Genomic DNA, 21109 nt, shown 5'->3' on the forward strand with positions numbered 1-21109 from the left:
TAATTAAAACGTTCAGAAAACGTTACCAACGTTTTAAAACGTTACAGCACCGTTTTTTGACTTTTTTTTACTTTTTTTGACTTTGATCGAGTTGTTTCACAGCGTTTTCTTAAGGTATAATCGTTATAACGTTTTACAAACGTTACCAACGTTTTTATCCTGTTGAAACAACATCAAAAACACTTTACCAAGTTTAGATTTTACAATTTACATTCTTGATAAGTCTTCATGATTTCTTCAGTTCAAGTATTCCATATTGCAATTCCATTTGACTTGAACCTGCATAATTCTAAAATAGAAGAAATCGTAAAATTCAATAATTGTATGTTTTTGCAAATTAGTCAAATAGACTAAAAGGATTATTGCTAGAACAACACTCCATCCACACTTGAATTTGGAAACAGAACCGACCCGAATAAATCCATACAAAAATCTAGGGTGTACTGTGCAACTGTCTCATCATTGTGCCAAGCTTCTAAGGGGTAAAATAAATTGGTCCCACAACCGTTTCAGTCTAAGCGCATAAGTAGAGACGGACAATCGTTTTTTCGGTGTGTTAGGATTATAAATCCTATTTTTATATGGCATTGTCTCATAAAGGTGATTGTAAAAAATAAAAGGATCAGCCTCTAGATCAAACTCTAAGTATGGGTTCCAACCAGTATCACTGGTGTCAGTAATCGGGTCACCTACAAATTAAAAGAATTATACAATCAACAATTCACTTTTAATAAATAGTTAATTAAATTAACCGATAAACAACTTTAATTAGTTAATTACCCTTAATCGGTAAGCCCCATAGACATGCAACATCTTCCAACGTCACTGTCATCTCACCGACAGGTAGGTGAAATGTATTGGTCTCCGACCTCCACCTCTCAACCAGAGCACTAATCAAATGCGGATCAATCTTACAATCATTAACGCGAGCAATTTGTTACAACCCTAACCTTTTCAGAGCATCGTTCATCCAACTATTGTAAGCAATACTAGTCTGATGTGAATTTACCTGTAATGTAAAGGTAGGCTGCCAAAAAGAATTAAACATTATAAACCCTTCAAATACTTCATATAATATTTATTTGCAACAAATAATTAATAAATATAATCAAAAGTACCATATCACGAACTTGCCATGCCCTGTGGTTTTGTGTTGCTAATTTCAACAACTCCAGATAATCCAGATTATCCATTGACTCTGTTAGAAAATTTGATAAACAAATATTTTTGCAACTAATAAGAGTCATCACACATAATTATATAAATAAATATTTTTTCAAGCATATAGCTACAATAATCAAAATTTAACTATATGTAAACAACATATCATCTAATTTTGATTTTAATAATAAACTTCATGAACACTTAATTACACAAATTTATACTACATATTACTAATTTTACACATTTATAATTTTATCTAATTTTAAAATTTAGGAGAGTCATCACACATTTATCTAATTTTATAAAAATTATAATACATATTACTAAAAAGTTACATTATACTACATGAACACTTAATTACACAAATTTATACTACATATATACTAAATTACACTAAATTAACATCAAATAAACTCTAAATTAACACTACATTACACTAAATTAACATCAAATAAACTCTAAATTACACTACATTACCACTAAATTACTAAATATACTTCAAATCAACACTAAATTACACCAAATACTAATTTAACACTACATTTCACAAAAACAATCAAAATATACTAAACAAACTAAATTAAATTAGTTATTCATTTTAATTCAACTAAAATAAAAATATATATAAAAAGAAGGATTTTTACCTTGTCAAAATTGTAGATCTGAAGAGTTCCTAATTCTCTTAGACGATCCAGAAATTTTGAAACAATTGGATGGAGAAATGGTTGAGTATATTGAGAGGATAAAAGAAAAAGAAAAAAAAAAAAAAAAAAGAAGAAGAAGAAGAAGAAGAAGAAGAAAAAAAAATTCAGAGGAAGAGGAGGAAAGGAAGAGAGATGAGCAGCTGTGAGGTGAAATTCGGAATCAAGAGGTATAGATAAGGGATCTTCTGTGGCAAGGCTATTGGCTGGTGCAAAACTGACTCCACCGGTCCCTAGAGCCGGTGTAGATTGGGTTTTTCTTGCTCCACCGATCCCTAGCTAGGATCGGTGGAAGCTAGTTTTCTAATTTCCGTCCAAAGAGGACTTCTTCTGTTGAAATAATTAAAAGGAATTTTATTTAAAAAAAATCAGTAGTAAGGTACCAATTACCTACAAAGAATATATACTTTTAAAATAGGAGGTGATTACTTAATAACTCTATATTTATTAAAAAAAATAACAATCGTTTAAAATAAAAAAATTTAGTTTAATATTATAAACATAATCTATAAAAGCATAATATCGAGAATCAACCTTTACTCTAGTGGTAAAAGTAATGTTCTTTGTTCGAAATCCGTAAAAAAATATTATTTGTGTGGATATTAAATTGTTAGATGATTTGACCTCCAACTTATTAAAAAAAGGTACAATATCATGCATGCTATACAAAATGATGAGATTTTGATACGTCCCAAACTATCCCGGGTTTAAAGGCGTAAGTGAGATTGGCGAGTCCTAAGCGGGAGGCTTAGTCCTCACGTGGTAAATCAGGAGTTACTGTGTTTCTTCCTTCTAACCGATCTAGATCTCGTGGGTACATTTACTCTATCCTTTACGTATGTCTATTCCCTGTTTTTTCCAGGCCTCCATCCTCAGGGAACCTCGGGGATATTTATAGGCTTTCTTGTTGGTTCCTGATTTTTAGGCATTTTATAAGTTTGGTCGGTAGACCGGATTGGTCTTTAGTCGGTTCCAATTTTTGAGACTTTTATAAATTTGGTCGGTAGGCTTGCTTTCCGAGGCCGGGAGAGGCCGGATGTGTCATTTCCGGGCTTTTGCTTAACTTGACTTTTAGGAGGGCTTTTTATGAGGCTTTGATACATGGCCTTATCAGATTTATTATTTATTGCATATCTTAATTTTTTTAGAAATGTCGAGAAACCTAAATGTTTTTTTCTTTATGTCAAACCTTTTGGTGGTGTTTCGCAAACGCCAAGAAAGTCATATTTTGAACGACACTTCTTAAACACCAGAGAGAAAAAAAAAAAAAGTCTCCAAACACCGGAAAAAATCCTATGCTTCTTAAACGCCGACAAAAAAGCCTGTAAATATTGGGAAAGGTTTTTGTTGACTCTGATATTCACAGCACATGGCTAAACACTGGAAAAAATATTTAGTGGTGTTTCTAAACGCCGAAAAAGATTGTATTTCTTGCAGTGAATTATGTTAGAAAACTTAGAATTTAGTGTGGTCATATATATAGTTCCTAGCTATCATGAGAAAAATATTTCTAAATTGGACATGTCATCATTCATGCCTGAGAAGTTTCAATTAGTCATAGTTATGAGCATTACTGGGCTATAAATGATATTGAATCGATGACACACAAGCTTTCCAAATTAATTGACTTAATTAGAGGAGAGGTTGGAGATGGTGGAAGTATATATGAACAACTAAATCATTGATAACTATACGAGATAGTGTGGTTATTGGATGAATGCCATATATATATATTATATAGAGTAGAACTAGGGTGCTCTTAAGCTCACCAAAGTTTTGGTGAGCTTAACTCTAAAACTTATCAAATCAATTTCAAATGACGAATCCGAACCGTTGAAACCCGCCTATCTTACGTGTGATGCATCTACATGTGAAATTTTTAAACATTCGAATTAATTTAGTATAAAGTCAAGCAGTCAAAAAACGTTCAAAAATGAATGCACTAAAATTAATTTATTAACCTTCTAATTTTGACCGCTTGACTTTATACTAAATTAATTCGAATGTTTAAAAATTTCATATGTAGATGCATCACACCTAAGGTAAGCGGATTTCAACAGTTCGGATTCGTTATTTGAAATTGATTTTATGAGTTTTAGAGTTAAGCTCACCAAAACTTTGGTGAGCTTAAGAGCACCCTAGTTCTACTCTATTATATATATATATATATATTAGAACTAGGGTGTTCTTAAGTTTATCAAGTGTATCAAGTCTAAAACTTATCGAATCGGCTTCAAACAGCGAATTTGAACAGTTGAAACTCATCTACCTTACGAGTGATGGGTCTACATGTAAAAAAAAAAAAAAAATTTGGATAGAGTCAATTGGTCAAAAAAAATTCAAAATGTGAATGGATTAAAATTAATTTATTAACTTTCTAATTTTGACCGCTGGACTTTATATTAAATTAATTCTAATGTTTAAAATTTTCACATGTAGACACATCACTAGTAAGATAGACGAATTTTAACAGCTCAAATTTGTCATTTGAAGTCAATTTGATGAGTTTTAGACTTACATAGTACACCAAAAAAATTGATAAACTTAAGAACACCCTAGTTTTATGTACTCTCTCTCTCTCCCCCTCTCTCCCTCTCCGTATATATATAGAGAGACTCCAAAAATTAAAATATATCACCGCCTCTTTATAAGCATATATAATCTGCACCGTACGTATATGTTGATTGGATGGTCCCTATGATCAACTAACAATTTTTAGTCAATAGTATATTCAAGGATTAATTAATTGTCTCTGCAAAGACAAAATTAATGAATACTTGAATATACTCTTGAGTCTTGACCAAAAAATGTCTGCTCCTACAATAGAACAAAATTAATGAGCATATAATTGTGCAACGTATCATTTTTATTATTATTATTATCAGAAAACCCGTAGGTCAATTACATCAGACAGCGAGTTTCAACAATTTAAATCAGGCATCCCCAGCCTACCCCATTACAGCACCCGTGCTATATCTAATTATAAATCAAGGTAAGCACTTTTCGGGAGAGAAAAAATACATTTATGACAGGACTCTGTCGCAAATAGAAAAACACGTTTATAACGGTACTCCATCACGAAAAGTCATTTTTTATCCTCGCAAAAAGTGTCTGTCTTTTATAGGTGTATCCTAGAAGGTCCCAACCATTTAATCTCCTTTTTTTGCTAAATTATCAGCCATATCATTTTGGCATCGATGCACATGAACACACACAAAGGATTTATTTTCCTGCAACAACTTCCAAGTTTCAAGTCTTTCATCGAACGCACGCCAGCCAGCATCTATGGGTGGTTGCGGACTTGAACATGCTTTGTCCCATAATGAGACAGTCTGAATAGAAAGAACACGAAACTATCCCATGGGTTAGTGCTGAGGCAATTGACTCTTTTAGAGCCATCGCTTCAACCTGCAGCGGGCAGCATCCCCTAACAGCCTTAGATTTGTAGAAGATCATCTCATCTTTATGCCACATCACCACTCCAACTTCCCCATACTAGCCCTCTTTCCAAGAACCGTCTGAATAGCAATAGAAATTATTTTGTATTTCTATCAAAGTGGCAGCATGCTGCACCCTACCCGGCATCACACAAAAGTAACGTGTTGCTCCCAGTTTTGATTCCCAATTTATTGAATAGAGATAGGACCTAAATTGAGTGCGTGACTTCAGGTTGCTTGCCTTCATATATGTTTCTAGAACGCCATAGGGCCCTATCAAGTTGACATACAACAATCATTGCTCATCATCTAAACTATCTGACACCGGCCCCTTGAAGAACCTGTGTAATACTTCCACTTAAGACATCCGTCATTAGTCCTAGAGGGCCTGCTAAGAAGAAAGCTCTAGCAAATTGACACTGGTGCAAGTGGTGATTCGCATCCTCTTCATGAGTGCCACAGTTCACACACAATTATCGATGGGAATCTGCGTTGCATGGTCTGAGCTATTGGAAGCGCCTTGTGAATTAGTTTTTAAAGGAACATTCGTACTCTTGGAAGTACATCTCCTCTTCGCCAAACTATCTCCCACAACTCTTTTGTTCCAACAGTTAGATTAGCATGCAGATCTCTTAGCAAAGCATAACCCAATTTCACAGAATAAATGTCATTACTTGCCTTTTTGAAAATGAGACATTCCCCGGTAGCATCCAGGTTCGGTGATACTATGTTTGCAATGATCTCCATGCAATTTGCATAGCCAAAACACTGTACTAGTTGATCCATATCCCAAGAACCAGTTTCAGCATCACATAAATCTTTTACCAACGGCTGTCTTTGACTCTCATCATTCGGCTTGCAATTTAGATCCCCTAGAAACCAAGGTAGTGCAAAAGCACCGCACATGTCACCGCATCCTATTCTCCATTGTACCCATGGGTGCAAGATTTCTCAAAGGCTCATCATGCTCTTCCAAAAACCAGTGCATTTATAATCTTTTTTTACTGTGCCACAAATCACTCCTTCGAGAACATTTCTACTTGACAATTTTCACCCACAGCTTCAAAACCGGCCACTATTTATGGCTTGAAAGTCCCTCACTCCTAAGCCTCTCATCTCCACTGGTTGTATAATTTTTTCTCATGAGACATATGCCAAATATCCATTTTTCTCCAACTTTTCCAAAAAAAATCGTCTAATAATTGATGTAATCTCGTTGATCACTGCTTTGGGAATATCATTTTTATTTACTAGACATGACTTAACCACTGGCGCCCTTCTATTACTTGGTAACCTAATTATACGCAAGTCCCGTCACCTACGTTATACAGATCACAAGATCAATATTCGCATTATTCAAATGATAGTTTCTTTCTTGTTTTTTTTTTCTTTTTTGCTTCAATGATTCAAATGATACTTAATTATGAGCAGTTGAGCATCAGTGAGATCACATATGAGGTCACGTATGAAGTCATGGCTTGTTGACGACATATCCACATCAATTACAAGTTAAAACGAAGAATCACGCCCAACATGTCATAGCTCAATTAATTACCTGGGACTGGATCTTTTTTGGAATTCAAATCCTCTGACTTTGAGTTTTTATGTGAATAATTTGGAATTTATGTCACCATATATGGTCACAGGATATTATTAACAGGATTTTAATTTCAATTAGACATCTGGTCATCGACTCATCGGGCCTAGTCTTCATTTTTTTACATCATGCATTATTCTGTCACTTTCGATTATTTTTTCTGTAACTAATATTCCATACACCTTATTTGCATGGAGAGTAGAGGAAGGAAGGGAATGGAAAGAAAAGAAATTTTTTCGTCGAATCACGTTTTGTTGACAAAATTATATCAAATGTGAAGGGTATAAGAGGTGAAAAGTTTAACTTTACATCATTGTAATTAATAAAATTAGTTTTCCTTCTAATTTGAGATGTAACGGATAGAAAGAAATTTTATTGCAAATATTTAAAAAAAAATAACACAAATGTTCAATCCTATATCTTACCAATATAATTCTTATATAAGTTTTTTATCACAAACCTACAACAATAATCAAATTTCTCATTAACCTTCTAAATTTTAATCAATCAAACAAGAAATAAGATGAAAATGAAAGTTAAATTTATTATCTCAATAATCATCCAAATACGAATAAGTTAAATATATTAATCTTCATTTCTATTCCATTACATTCCCTTCTATTCTTCACCTCCCCTTTCTAGTCTCCATCGATCCAAACAGGATGTAAGATACTAAGTAACATAAATTAAACTCAAACCTATTTCTCTATTATTTGGGAAGAGAAAAGTAAGAAAAACATTGATCCTACTATATATGTATGTATGTGTGTGTGTATATATATATGAGGAGAGTTCCAATGCCTCATTTTTTTTATTATATATATATAATCTTACACTTTCTCCTTCTTCTTTCATTACTCTACATATGAGCAGTTCCTTGGCAACCAAAATAATAAAATAAAATAAAACTAAACTAACTATGGAAGACAGTGGATGCTCGGGTTACTGGTGCCACACGAAGGTCCTGATGGCGGCCCGCCTTTGGGCAAAACCATGAGCAGGAGGCTGTCTGTTTGCCACCAGTGCTCCCCTTTCAAACCTCTTGCTGCCACCACAGATTGAGAGCTTGATAGTACCAACAGTAGTACCACAAAAAATACAGTATATAACAGCTGAGCCATGCTTATATCGCTCACGATTTCCGTTCCCAGCTGCACGCTAATGGTTAGCTTGAAATTTTGACAGTGTCACAGGTAAATAAAATAAGACCTACTTGTAATTTTTTTTTTCCGCTTTTGTTAGTTTGTTCTTTGTGAGAAGGATATATGGTTTGGTAGGTGCATAGGTGATGGAATGAAACAGGAGAGGGAGCAAAAGAAGCTAAATATATAAGCAGAGAGAGGTAGCTAGGAAAGTTGACATCTAGAAGTGGTCAATTATAAGTTGAATATTTTTTAGAGGATTTAGATGTTCTCTATGAAGCAATTTCTGTATACTAATGCAATGTGGTGATTTGATTTCCTATCAATATTAGCAATTTTTGTCTTAATTTATATTTTTAATTTGTACGGACGTAAGAAATTTGCCCAGTAATTTATTCGACTACAAGTAAAATTCAATATTTCTCATTATCCAAGAAAGGGCCCATTATCTCACATTAACTTAACAAAGGAAAAGTTGGTACCACATTTTCATTTAATTAAACTCAATTAAATTTGCCCAGTAATTAATTCGATACACGAACATCTATACAGTGAGCGCCACAAGTTGCTTGCGTGTTGTTGATGGTCAGGCATTAGAATTTTTTTCATAAACCATAATTAAAAAAATTAATGTTAAGGAACCAATATGATTACTTGTTTTTTTTCAAAAACCATAAGGACCGTGGGGTTTCACGGTCTCAAATTTTTTTTTTTTTTTTTTTTAAAAAAACAGAATTTTTTTCCAGACCGTGGGGTTCACACGGTCTCAAATTTATTTTTTTTATTTATAAAACAGAATTTTTTTTAATTTTTTATTTTTTGTATTAAAATATTAGAAATATTTAATATATTTCTTTGAAAATAGATGAAATACAATATAATTTGATTTATTAGAAAGACTGCAATAAATAATCCGGATCAATATTTTTCAGGTCGGGTTTTTCGCAGCTATAGGAAAATTTAATATATTTCTTTATGTGTTATTAGAAAAAAAAAATGCTTAGATTCTGAGTTATTGATCCCGGTTCAAAAGTCACTTCTAGGTAATCCAGAAAATATTGTGATCCTTCTAGAACATTTAATTTATAAAAAGTTATATCTATTTTGAGAATTCTTTTTGAATAACAATCATTAAATAACTTAAAAGTTTTTGTTTTTTTCAAAAATACATACAACTTTTTATAAATTAAATGTACTAGAAGGATCACAATATTTTCTGGATTACCTAGAAGTGACTTTTGAACCGGGATCAATAACTCAGAATCTAAGCATTTTTATTTTTTTCTAATAACACATAAAGAAATATATTAATTTTTTTTACAGCCGCGAAAAACCCGACCTGAAAAATATTGATCCGGGTTATTTATTGCAGTCTTTCTAATAAATCAAATTATATTGTATTTCATCTATTTTCAAAGAAATATATTCAATATTTCTAATATTTTAATACAAAAAATAAAAAAATTTAAAAAAATTATGTTTTATAAATAAAAAAATAAAAAAAATTGAGACCGTGGGAACTAACGGTCTGGAAAAAAATTCTGTTTTTAAAAAAAAATAATAATAATAATTTGAGACCGTGGGAACCTTACGGTTCTTATGGTTTTTGAAAAAAAAAAAAGTAATCATATTGGTTCCGTAACATTAATTTTTTTAATTATGGTTTATGAAAAAAATCCCAGGCATTACACAGTTGAACTGTACGCCTGTAGTGACATTAATTAAACGGTTTCATTTTACTTTGTCTTAAAAGTTAAAACTTTGTAAACAAGCAAGACAGCGGACCCGGTCCATAGTCCTCTATGCGGCTTTTCTTGTAGTCTGTTTATTATATTTGAATCTGAATCTGAATTTTAGTTCACAGTTATAATATTAAAAGTCAAGACAAGACTTTTATACTAGTGTTGAAATGTTGCCTAAGCGTGCAGTAAAAGTACGACAAAATGCATATTTATTTGGGATTTATTTACTACCGCATCTTGTACGACAATAACACTGAGCAATTGATCAAAAATAAGGGAGAAGTACCAGCTACCTACGAAGTATACTTTTAAAATTGGAGCAAATTACTTAATAACTCTTTATTTTAAAAAAAAAATCGTTAAAAAGAAAATTTTACAGTTTAATATTATAAACATAATCTATAAAAACACATTATCATGCATGCTATATAAAATGATCAGATTTATTGCATATCTTATTGTTTATTATGATGCATTCGGTTGAGAATTTCAATGATAGCATCTTTTTTTTTTAGAAGCAGGCATTTTTTTTATGAGAAGCGTGTTGTACACAATCAGGAGCTCGCTCCACATCAAGTTTTTACCAACATAAATGAACTTGTGAAGAAGATCAATGAGGTTCATGTTCACGATAATTGTAAGTGCAGAGTGAATGAGTCGGATGTCCTAGAGCAAACATTTTATTTGTAATTCTTGTTTATATGATTGATTGACTATAGTCAATTTGTTGCCTTAATTTGCATTATTTGTGATTCATCTAATTGTTAGATTGTGTAGTAAGTTAGCAACCAAATAATAAAAGTAATGAACTTTAAAGTATTCCTGATCAAAGTAATTAACAAGGGACACTAATTACACCGGAGACTAATGTAATGATTAAATGTTTGATCGAGCTATCACAGATCAAAGCAGTAGAGTACATGTTTAATATCACAGTTACATGTTTAATATCACATATAAAGCGGTAGAGTACATGTTTGACTATACATGAATATTATCAGGATTTTGTGTTTTGTCACTAATGTTTCATGTGGTGTTGTTGTCTTATGTTCGAGACATTTGATTTTCTTGTTTAAGTTATGCACATCAGTGGTTGGTGTCAATCGCTCACTGTAACAGGGAGCTATAAAGGTATTTTCTTTATATGTAGAACTTATATTGAGTAGTTTTCTTATGTCAATAGGACGAATATCCCTTATTCGCATCCTGGTGAATGTTGAGTAAGCTATGATATCTCTGAGTCCCTTGATAAAGTTATATTATATATGCACACCATGATTGAATTAATAGTTTAATCATGGATTATAATATAGTACTCACGGATCAAGAGACATAATTAATGAAACTGCAAAAATGATAATATCATATCTCGTGTTCATCATTGGATATCAAGAAGTATTGCAAACAACACAAGCAGTGCGATCAAGCATTGTCTACATTGGATCAATGCTACTGTCAGGTTACATATCGTTTGCAAGATTGGGTAGTCCATACTAATGTAATATCCAATATTCTAATTAATTTACAAAACATACAATGACTGTATTTAACAATTTCATTGTATGAGTGAGTTTGCAAATTCAAGAATATTATAATTGCAAGATTAAAATTGAAGAACCAATGGAATCAACAAGACTTTACGAAGAGTCTGGCTAGTATAACATTAGTGTCATTTCAGCCTATATAACACCAACTCCAAAATCTATCTAATCGACTTCAAATAGTAAATCCAAACTGTTCAAACCGATCTACTTCATTAGTTATATATTTACATCAAAATTTATAATTTTTCAAATTATTTAGTATCAAGTCAAGCGGTCAAATGTATGAATTTTTAAGTTAATTTTAATACATTATTTTTTAATATTTTTACCTCTTGATTTGATACTAAAATAACTCGATAATATAAAAACATTGTATCTAAATGCATCACTCATAAAGTAAATCGATTTGAACGGTTTGAATTAGTCGTTTAAAGTTTATTCAATTGATTTTGAAGTTAGTGCTTGTTCACTCAAAAGTATAGAACAAAGTTTTAGTATAACAAGCTATACCTTTTAACCTATACTACACTATAACTCAGATTGCAAGTATACAATCCTATTGATGGTATGGTCATCGATCCAAATGACGGTTTAAATATTAACTGAATTTTACTTGGATTAATTAAAAACTAGAAGTTGAAGAAGGTTGAATTGGGGTGTTTAATTACCAATATTCAATAATAGTAACTAATATGACAGAAAGTAAATTTAGTTGGTTTTAATCAATAATAAAAAGGTGTTTCTAGGGTTTCTGATTTCATCTTCAACTCTGCCTCTCAGTACCTGACACGGGCTGCCTACTTTTATACGCGGTCTGCATGGCCCTCGAGTTGATATAGCAGTTGTATGTTTCTATGTCGAAAGCTATGTGTAGGGTTCTATTGACCATACCTGATGTTCCTAAACCTCAACTCTCGTTTGTTGGCTTAATAATGTCAGTAACGGAATTGCAATTTTTGCCCTCTTAGGTTTCTAAACCTCAACTCTCGTTTATTGGTATTCTACCTAAGTTACTTGTCTGATTTACTAAAGGTATCCACCATTTCTCGACGCATGGAAAGTTCACATCTCGGCTACTAATTGGTCTCGCCTCTCGGCTCACAAATCTACCTCATATACTTAGTCTGGTTGAGAGAAAGATCAAAGCCAAAGTACAAAAAAGATGCTTAAGTTCATCTAACAGTAAACTAAGAATAATCCAAACAATTTCAACTAAGCAATTAAAATACTACTCAAACAAGTAAACACAAATATCAACACAGATTCAAACAACTTACATATAAAACAAAGTATTCGACTACATCATAATCCTAGAAACTAAAAGATATACTCATATATAGTTCTAAAACAAATAAAACAAGTAAAGATAAGACAGTTCATGGCAAATCTCGAAGAACAAATAAGAATCGTCGCAAAACTCGTATTTTCATCCTCTCTTCTTCTTCTCCAAGTCAAGCCGTCTTTCTCAAACTCTAGAAATGTTCCTTAGCTCCAGAATAAGGTCTCTAGTGCAAGAAATCCTACTTATAAGCTTTTCTGGCCGACCTTCCTTCAATTAGCCTTATTTTCAAATTCTGGATCTATTTTGAGAAATGCTTGACACGGCCCGCATCAGATGTATTATTTTCAAATTCTAGATCTGTTTGAGAAATTTTGGATCTGTTTGGAGATCTACTTTAGTGCTCCCTTTCTATATTCAAGCGACATCCCTTCTTGTTGGTCATTATAGGGCTCGCCAATTAGAGCGTTTCCGCTCAAATATAAACATAGTTGTGTGATGATCATTTGTGTAGGACTCTCCAGCTCGAGCTTCTAGGTCAACTTGTACACGAGTTAGACCGTGAGTCTCTCCTTTGTTTGGGCTCACATGTCACGAGTTGTACCCTTTCCTCATTGGATAATAGGAAAAGTGCGCCAATGAGGTTGCGTTGCCCGATAGACGTAGGCATTTTATGACTCCATTAATATTACGCGTGTCAAATTTCTCTAAGTCTATTATATTTACTTTATTTGCACACACTTACTTGTTGATTGCTTGACTTGTTAATTTAATTAGAGGGTTAAACCAAAAAAACGACCAAGATTCTTTAAGACTCCCTATTCACCCACCTTTAAGTGTCGTTAGGGACAACATTATCTCCCTCTTCTAGATGTTCTCATTGGTGTCTCTCAACATGGCAGTGAGACGCCCCTTGAAGCCATAATCATGCACGACTAATGCATTGCCTCCTAGTATACCACAACCTATCTTTTTCCAAAACTTTTTCGCAATTACCATCAGGGGCGAATCTAGAATTTTAGTGAGGGGTAGGCACAAAATATTGATAAGAATATTTTTTTTTCTCTTGACAAATTAAAACGGAGTAGTAGATAGGGATCTAAAAAGTCACAGTACAATCGGATACGTCACTGCACAACACGCTTCCGTCACGGCACATGTGTCAGTTACGTGTCTTGACCATTCACATGACATGACCACTTTTCAAAAATTTAACACGACAAGGCATATCACGCATAAGATTTGGTCACGACACGACACATGGTCACGTGTAATTAAAACCATTATATCTTGATCGAATGGTGAATCTTAAATATACTAACCTAAATTATGAAAAAAATATATATATGACAAACGTGATCGGTCACGTTTGGACACGTCACGTATAGTCACAATGTACCATGGACATGGTGTGATTAACATGCTGTGACCATTCACGTGTCATGACCATCCTTCTAAATTTGACCACGGCATGACAAGACACGTGATCCAAATTACAGGGTGACTAGTTACGATACGGTACATATTTATATCCTTAGTAGCGGACCTCTTTTTTCTCCTAACAAGTCAACGATTCTTTTAAGTAGAGTGCGAAATATTGGACAGCATCTTTTCTTTTTCTTTTTCTTTTTCTTTTTCTTTTTCTTTTTCTTTTTTATGTGAATCAGTCTGGGTTGACATTTTTTCCGCATAATTTTCTTCTACTGGATCATAAATTAAATTCAGGGGTAGGCACAAGTATAAAATACTACTAGGTCTAAAATAAAAATAAAAAAATCAAATCCAGAGATAGGCAAGTGCCTACCCCTAATCCTTCATGGATCCGCCAATGATTACCACTATGCTACATGTGAGTCCCCTCGTATCTTTCAAAATCTGAACATATTTTTTTTATGATAAACCCTAAGCACTAATAAACTAAAAATATAAAAAATGCACTTGAAGGACTTACATGTAAATTTGAAATGCTTAAAAATGGTGTCCTCTTCCTCTTTCCTTTTCTCCTCAGCTGGCAAAATAAATTGTGAGTGGACAAGAGAGAGAAAACGTTCTTTTATAGGGTATTCGTACTGACCGTCCCACTATGGGACGGCCAACTTCCATAGCATACCGCTTCACTGTGAGGCGGACGAGTGTTAAAGCTGACCGCTCCACTGTGGGATGGTTAGGACGTTTTTCAAAATATTTAAAAACCGAAGGTATTTTCGTTATTGTTTTTAGAGTATTTAAAAAAATTATTGTGGCTATGATGAGAGCGAGAACAAGAGATATTGTGGCGGTCAGAGTGCTAATACTAAATCTAACTTCTAAACCCTAGACCAACAAGCTACCTTCAGGTATTATTAGAACGAAAGCTGAACTAAAAAAGAATAGAAAAGCTCGATACATAACCGAGTATATTGTGTCTCGTTGTTTGATAATGTTATCAATTAATTCGGCCCATCAAGCCCAAACTGTTGAGGGTGATTATGGACTTGGAGTTGGAGAATCTACCTCCCCCTAGACAGTAGAGTAGTAGACTATCTTCTAGAAATCTCAAAAAAAAAAAAAATACACGCAATTATTTTGTATTATTATTATTCAAGCAAAAACTGAAATTAATTAGCTCCAAATTGTTACACCCAGCTAGTGCAAACGGCTTAGAATCTCACGATTAGAAGGCAGTTCTCTTTTTTTTTATATTTATACTCATTTTATTTTGCTTAATGGAATTAACAGAGAAAAAGCCCAGTTTCTTCACTTTTTTTTCTAGAACCCGTTCCCAATTTTACTGTTATCGACCAGGCAACAATTTTTTTTTTCCTGTACTTCAAACTATTTTTAGTTATTTGTTCACCCCAATTTTACTATTGACTGTAAAGTTAAAAAGTGTCGAGCACTTGTCTGATCGTGTCCGACATTGACCAAAAGCTGCTGCTTTTCTTTACCAAAATCGGTCTACCAACTTACAGGAAACAAAGAAAAAGAAAATCAGTCTATAACGAACATCAATGGAAAAAAAAATTCGGGCAGCGTGTCTCAGTGGCCGGTCAAGTTTATATTTACTAGACCAGACCGAAACTAACATGTAATAACCTTTACTTGGGTTAACCTAGCCAGTCGTATACGCCAAAAGACCAATATATTTAAGAAGAATTAATTATATAAGAGTAAGACTTGGGTGCTCTACGATTTTAAAAACTTATTCTATAAACTTAAATTTTAATTAAGTAGCTTAATAAATTAATTATATAATAAACTTGTAGAATAGTAATTTTTACTATTTTTTTTATGATTTATGAAAGATGACCAAAAATAATCTAAAAATAAAATAAAATTGTCAATATTTTAGACATTTTTTGTCATCTTTCATAAATCATAAAAATTAGTAAAAATTAGTATTCTACAAGTTTATTATATAACTAATTTATTGAGCTATTTAAATTAAAGTTTGAAGTTTATACAATAGGTTTTTGAAACCGTAGCACCCAAGTCTTACTCATTATATAAATGCATGAAAAGATTCTTGCTTTGCCACAAGGTATATATCTTCTTTATTTAGTTTGAATCTGGTCTGCCTGTTATATATTATTACGAATTTTGAAAGGTCTTATGCATTACAGGTCTGGACCAAATTGGTATGAATTATTATTAAGCGGTAAGAATTGAAATTCAAATGATGCATTATCTCATATGACCTGAACTCGTATTATGCTGGTGCATGTAGCTAGCTTCTTTCTCACTCTTGTCGTACGTATAAGAAAACAAAAATGTATAATTCGTTTGACCGAGGAAAAATTGATTTCTAATATAAAATATTTCTAAAATAACTCACATAGGATAATTTAATGAAATATACTGTATTGACAATAAGTTGAGTTAGACAATCATTGTATAGTTTATCAGTTGAAGGTCTTGAAAGATCAACAATTTAACTTTAATTATGAGCATTTGGTCATAGTTTCGAATAATTCAAAATTTACTACATATTTTATCGAAACTATAAGTAAATAGGGAGGGATAAATGGATGATTATCTTAACATTTTGACAATATCCTAAAATAAAATTTAATTATTAAATCAGACATGTTGTGCATGATCTATATGACGCAAACATTATATCTATAAACATAATGAGATTTTGTAGATTTTCACTGGTATTCAAGTAATAATAGACTGAAAATAATAGTTCTTCATACATCACTAAACAATATTTTAAATCATACTCAAGTGATAAAGGACTGAAAATTAATAGCTCTTCATACATTACTAAACAATATTTTATATCGTACAAGGCTTTGTTGCATATGCTATATGTATGTCTAATAATATATATCTATAAATATATTTATTTTTAAGCTTATTTAAATTGTTTTAAAAATATTCTTAAGATTGTAAAATTAAATAATTGTTGAAGCGATACCCTCCTATATATATAAATTTGATATTAATATATTATAACATAAAGTTATAAGTTGTTAAATAAATTAGTTATCAATATTCCTTCTTGAATTTTATTTATACTTTTGCGTATCAAAGGTTAATTAGATGAAAAAATCAAATTAAACCACACTATATATCATTCTCGTAGCAAGTTGTTTGTTTAGAACAGCTAGACTTTGTTAACTGAGACAGCTCTGTACCGAACTTAACGAACAATTTTTTTATTCTTAGGATATCATATAATCAAAATAGTACATCAATAATCCATAAAGAAAATTAAGTTTTACAGCTTTTACCTGTGTCACGTCATTAACACTCATGTATCATTCTCTCTTCTGATTTATTATCATCGGGTCGCTCATATTTTATCCAACTATATATCTCTCTTTATTAATTAAGAGTATTCGTATCTCTGCATAAATTTTCATGTGATTAATCATAATACTCTTATATACATTTTTAGATTTTTGAAAAAAAATATTTATCTGATATTGAAAATTTATTTGACTGTAACAAAATTTTATAGAAATTATCATAGGTAATATTAAATTATTCTGAAATAAATATCATTCTTTTGAAGCGAAGTCCGAGGAATAATTCTAATATTAAATTTATACATATTGCGGTTTCGGCACAGCTACAGGTTATAATTTTGCAAAGGGCTATTTGTTGAATTAAAAATGGTAATATGCCTTTTACCATATTTCAAACAGAAGGATCAATAATTAAACAGCTTTCATCCGTATTGTTTTTATCTGAATCGTTCTGAAAATTTGTGTATATCCAAAAAGTATAATTAAAAATTATATCAAAACAAAAGAGTAAACTGCTTGTATTTTTTTTGTACTTTTGATTTATACACAACAAGCGCATGTCACGCCATTTGCAAGTACTTAGTACATCTTTATTTTTGTAATTATTTTTATAATAGTAAAAGATGGTTTATTTTGCAATATTAACAATTTAGTAATTAGTTTTTAATTAATTTTAATCTATTTTCAGATCGAATATTTTAAGATATTTTTCAAATTGTGTGTTGTTCAATCATTACATCCTTGTAATTAGGAATTACAAATTCTTTTTTTTTTTGAAAATATCCGATAGTGACTATCAGAATTAGCATTACAGTAGTTGCTAAATACTGCCAAAGGAATTACAAATTCTAATGTGGCAATTTCAATCAAATTAATTAATACTTAAGCTTGTGAAATTAACAATTGTTATATATCCTACAACTAACAAATCAATGTTGTTATTATCACATTAATATTTGTAACTAGAATTCAATTTATGTCAAGTGCTAGTTGATTAGATGGTTTCTCAGTATATGATATCGAGAAGATCGTTCGCTCTCTCCCTTATGTTACATAAATCTTTGTAAAAAAAATATTATTAATTTGTAACAATATCTCAGTTGGTTTTGTTACATATTTACTAGTTGTTAGAGATGGTAGTTAATGGATTCGGGTATAGGATCCAGTTAGTACATTGAGTATCCACTATAAAGTAGAACTAGGGTGTTCCTAAGTGCAAGCTTCTTTTTGAACTCAACTTTGAACTATATATATCGAATTGATTTCAAATGATGAATTCGAACCAATAAAACCTGTCTACTTTGCGAGTGATGCGTCTACATCAGTGTTTTAAATAGCGCGCTATAGCGGCGCTATAGCGCCGCTATAGCGTTTTCCGACCAAAAAAGCTATGGCGCTATGCCCAAATAGCGCCGCTATAGCGCGCTATTCCGCGCTATAGCGCCGCTATTTGAGCATAGCGCGATTTTTTTAACCCGTACGCTATTTCGCGATAAACACTATTTAAACCATTGGTCTACATGCAAAAAAAATAAATGTTCGAAGTAATTTAGTATAAAGTCGTCAAAAGGTCAAAATTAGAAGGTTTATAAATTAATTTTAATACAGACATTTTTTAATGTATTTAAGTAGTTTTACCACTTAACTCTGTACAAAATTGGTTTGAAAATGTAATTTTTTTTGCATGTAGATGCATCACTCATAAGTTTGACGGATTTCAACGATTCAGATTCATAAGTCAATTCAATAGATTTTAAAATTGAGTTCACGAAGTGTGGTGAACTTAGGAACATCATGAGTAGACTATATATGTAAAGTTATTTTGTGATGCCAAGACTTGTTTGGAGTTGGTAAAACCTGTTTATGTTATGTAATGCGATTGGTACAGCGAGCTGGTTGCTAATATATGTTCATCACAACTCACAAGTGCCAATTCAATTTCTGTCAAGTGCTAATTATGTGCAAATTTAACATAAATAAGAATTAATGTGTAAGGAGGTCATTATTGTTATTAGCAAGTGCAAACTAGTACATTTTCTTCTGTTTTTCTTCCCATGTTTTTTTAAGAGATTTAATGGGCCTTTTAGATACTTCGAATCATTATATAAGGCACTCGTTTTAATAATGCGTAAGAGCTGCGCATTTATGTTTTATTTTTACTTTTTTTATGCAAATGGCCCTTCTTCATCAAATACATTAAAAGCTTAAAGAAAGCGAATTTTGAACTTTATTAAAATGTATAAAATGCCGTACAAACAATATGTGAATACAGTGCTCCAATTTGCTTATTTCAACTATGATCGGAACATTTACAAAATGAAAGATAAAATTAAAGTAAATAGTTCCTCTCAAAGAGAAAAACCAGAAGACCGCTATCATTGTGTTATACTGTTATGTAATATATGGAACTATAAAAGAACATGGACCTATAGATTCACACTTTGCATCCTCTTTCCTATGTGTCAGCAAAATAGATGAAGTAGATAAACAAACTTTAATTACGGACAGTGACGGCCATGGATGCTCGGGTTGCTCGTGCAACCCGAAGGTTCAGATTTTGGCCCACCTTTCGGCAAAACCATGAGCAGAAGGCTATCTGTTTGCCACCATTGCTCCCCTTTCAAACCTCTTGCTGCTTCCACAGCTTGAGAGCTTGATGCTGCCAGTAACAGTAGCACAAAAAATACAGCTGATATCTGAGCCATTTTGTATATAATTCCCCTTGATGTATTCTCAAATTAATTGCTCAAAAAATTGAGATATATGGATGTAATGCAATGAAGGTTTGTATTTGTGATGTGTTTGGTTTGGTTGGTGATGGGATGCAAAAGGGGAAGGGGAAGGTGGTATATATAAGAAGCATGGTTTGCATGGATTTTTACAAATCTAACAATTAACAATTAGAGATTTTTAATTTTTAATGTCTTATTTTGACTATGACTAGTTTTACAAACTCTTACGCGCCTTGTGTTTGTGCTCATTTGGAGCGAGGGGAAATGGTCAAACTCCGGCGTTAGTACATACTATATACTGGTCCGAGATTACCTTTTTGCGGATCTAGTGTGGCCATATCATTTATCGCCATACCTGTGGTGGAAATTCAATTCCATCTTGAATATGGCATTTCCATAATTGGAAAGGATTAATTGACCATGATTTAGTATACGTGCATAACTTACAATTAAGCATTTTAAATAGTTTGGATAGATATTCAGCGACTACTTTTGAAAAACACTTTACATCCAATCTATTATATTTTAGTTTAATCGTTATAATAATAATATTGTTCACAATATACATTCTATATTTTTGGTATAATTAAATATTATGATACATTTCAAATCATGACTATTTATTTTGAAAGACTATAAAAGTCATTTTTAATATTAGTAAATAGTAATGAATTTAACATCTTGCTGCTTGTAAAGAAGAGTTGTTATAAAAAAAATATCTCTGTCAAAATTGTTACATAGTAAAAAAATGAACGTATAACAAACAATGAATAAAAATTCCAAATCAGAAACACTCAAGGTTTTTTACGATCCATCTTGCTTTAAACAAGTATTATGACGGTTTAACAATATTTTATAATAAAATACTTATAACACGCAAAAACAAAAACACCCTATTTGTATCATTTAATAGTTCAAAATTAATTTATCACATATGTTCATGACTTCAAACTACTTTTATGTTGCAATCATTTATGCTTAGAAACACAAGTAACTTCACCAAAAGAAGTTGTGGAAAATCAAGAAGTTATATGT

At 31.9% G+C, this 21109-nt stretch overlaps 1 long non-coding RNA gene across 1 annotated transcript; it reads right to left on the bottom strand.

Moving 5' to 3' along the window:
* Nucleotides 1-742: 742 nt before the first annotated feature.
* On the bottom strand, nt 743-1964 carry LOC144559862 (uncharacterized). The gene is made up of 3 exons (XR_013513275.1): nt 1809-1964; nt 1119-1198; nt 743-1027 (listed from the first exon to the last, which is right to left on the bottom strand). It is a non-coding gene; the product is annotated as an uncharacterized LOC144559862 (long non-coding RNA).
* Nucleotides 1965-21109: the final 19145 nt, after the last annotated feature.

This window comes from Carex rostrata, chromosome 9, assembly GCF_964058835.1.
Source record: "Carex rostrata chromosome 9, lpCarRost1.2, whole genome shotgun sequence".
Lineage (NCBI taxonomy): Eukaryota > Viridiplantae > Streptophyta > Magnoliopsida > Poales > Cyperaceae > Carex > Carex rostrata.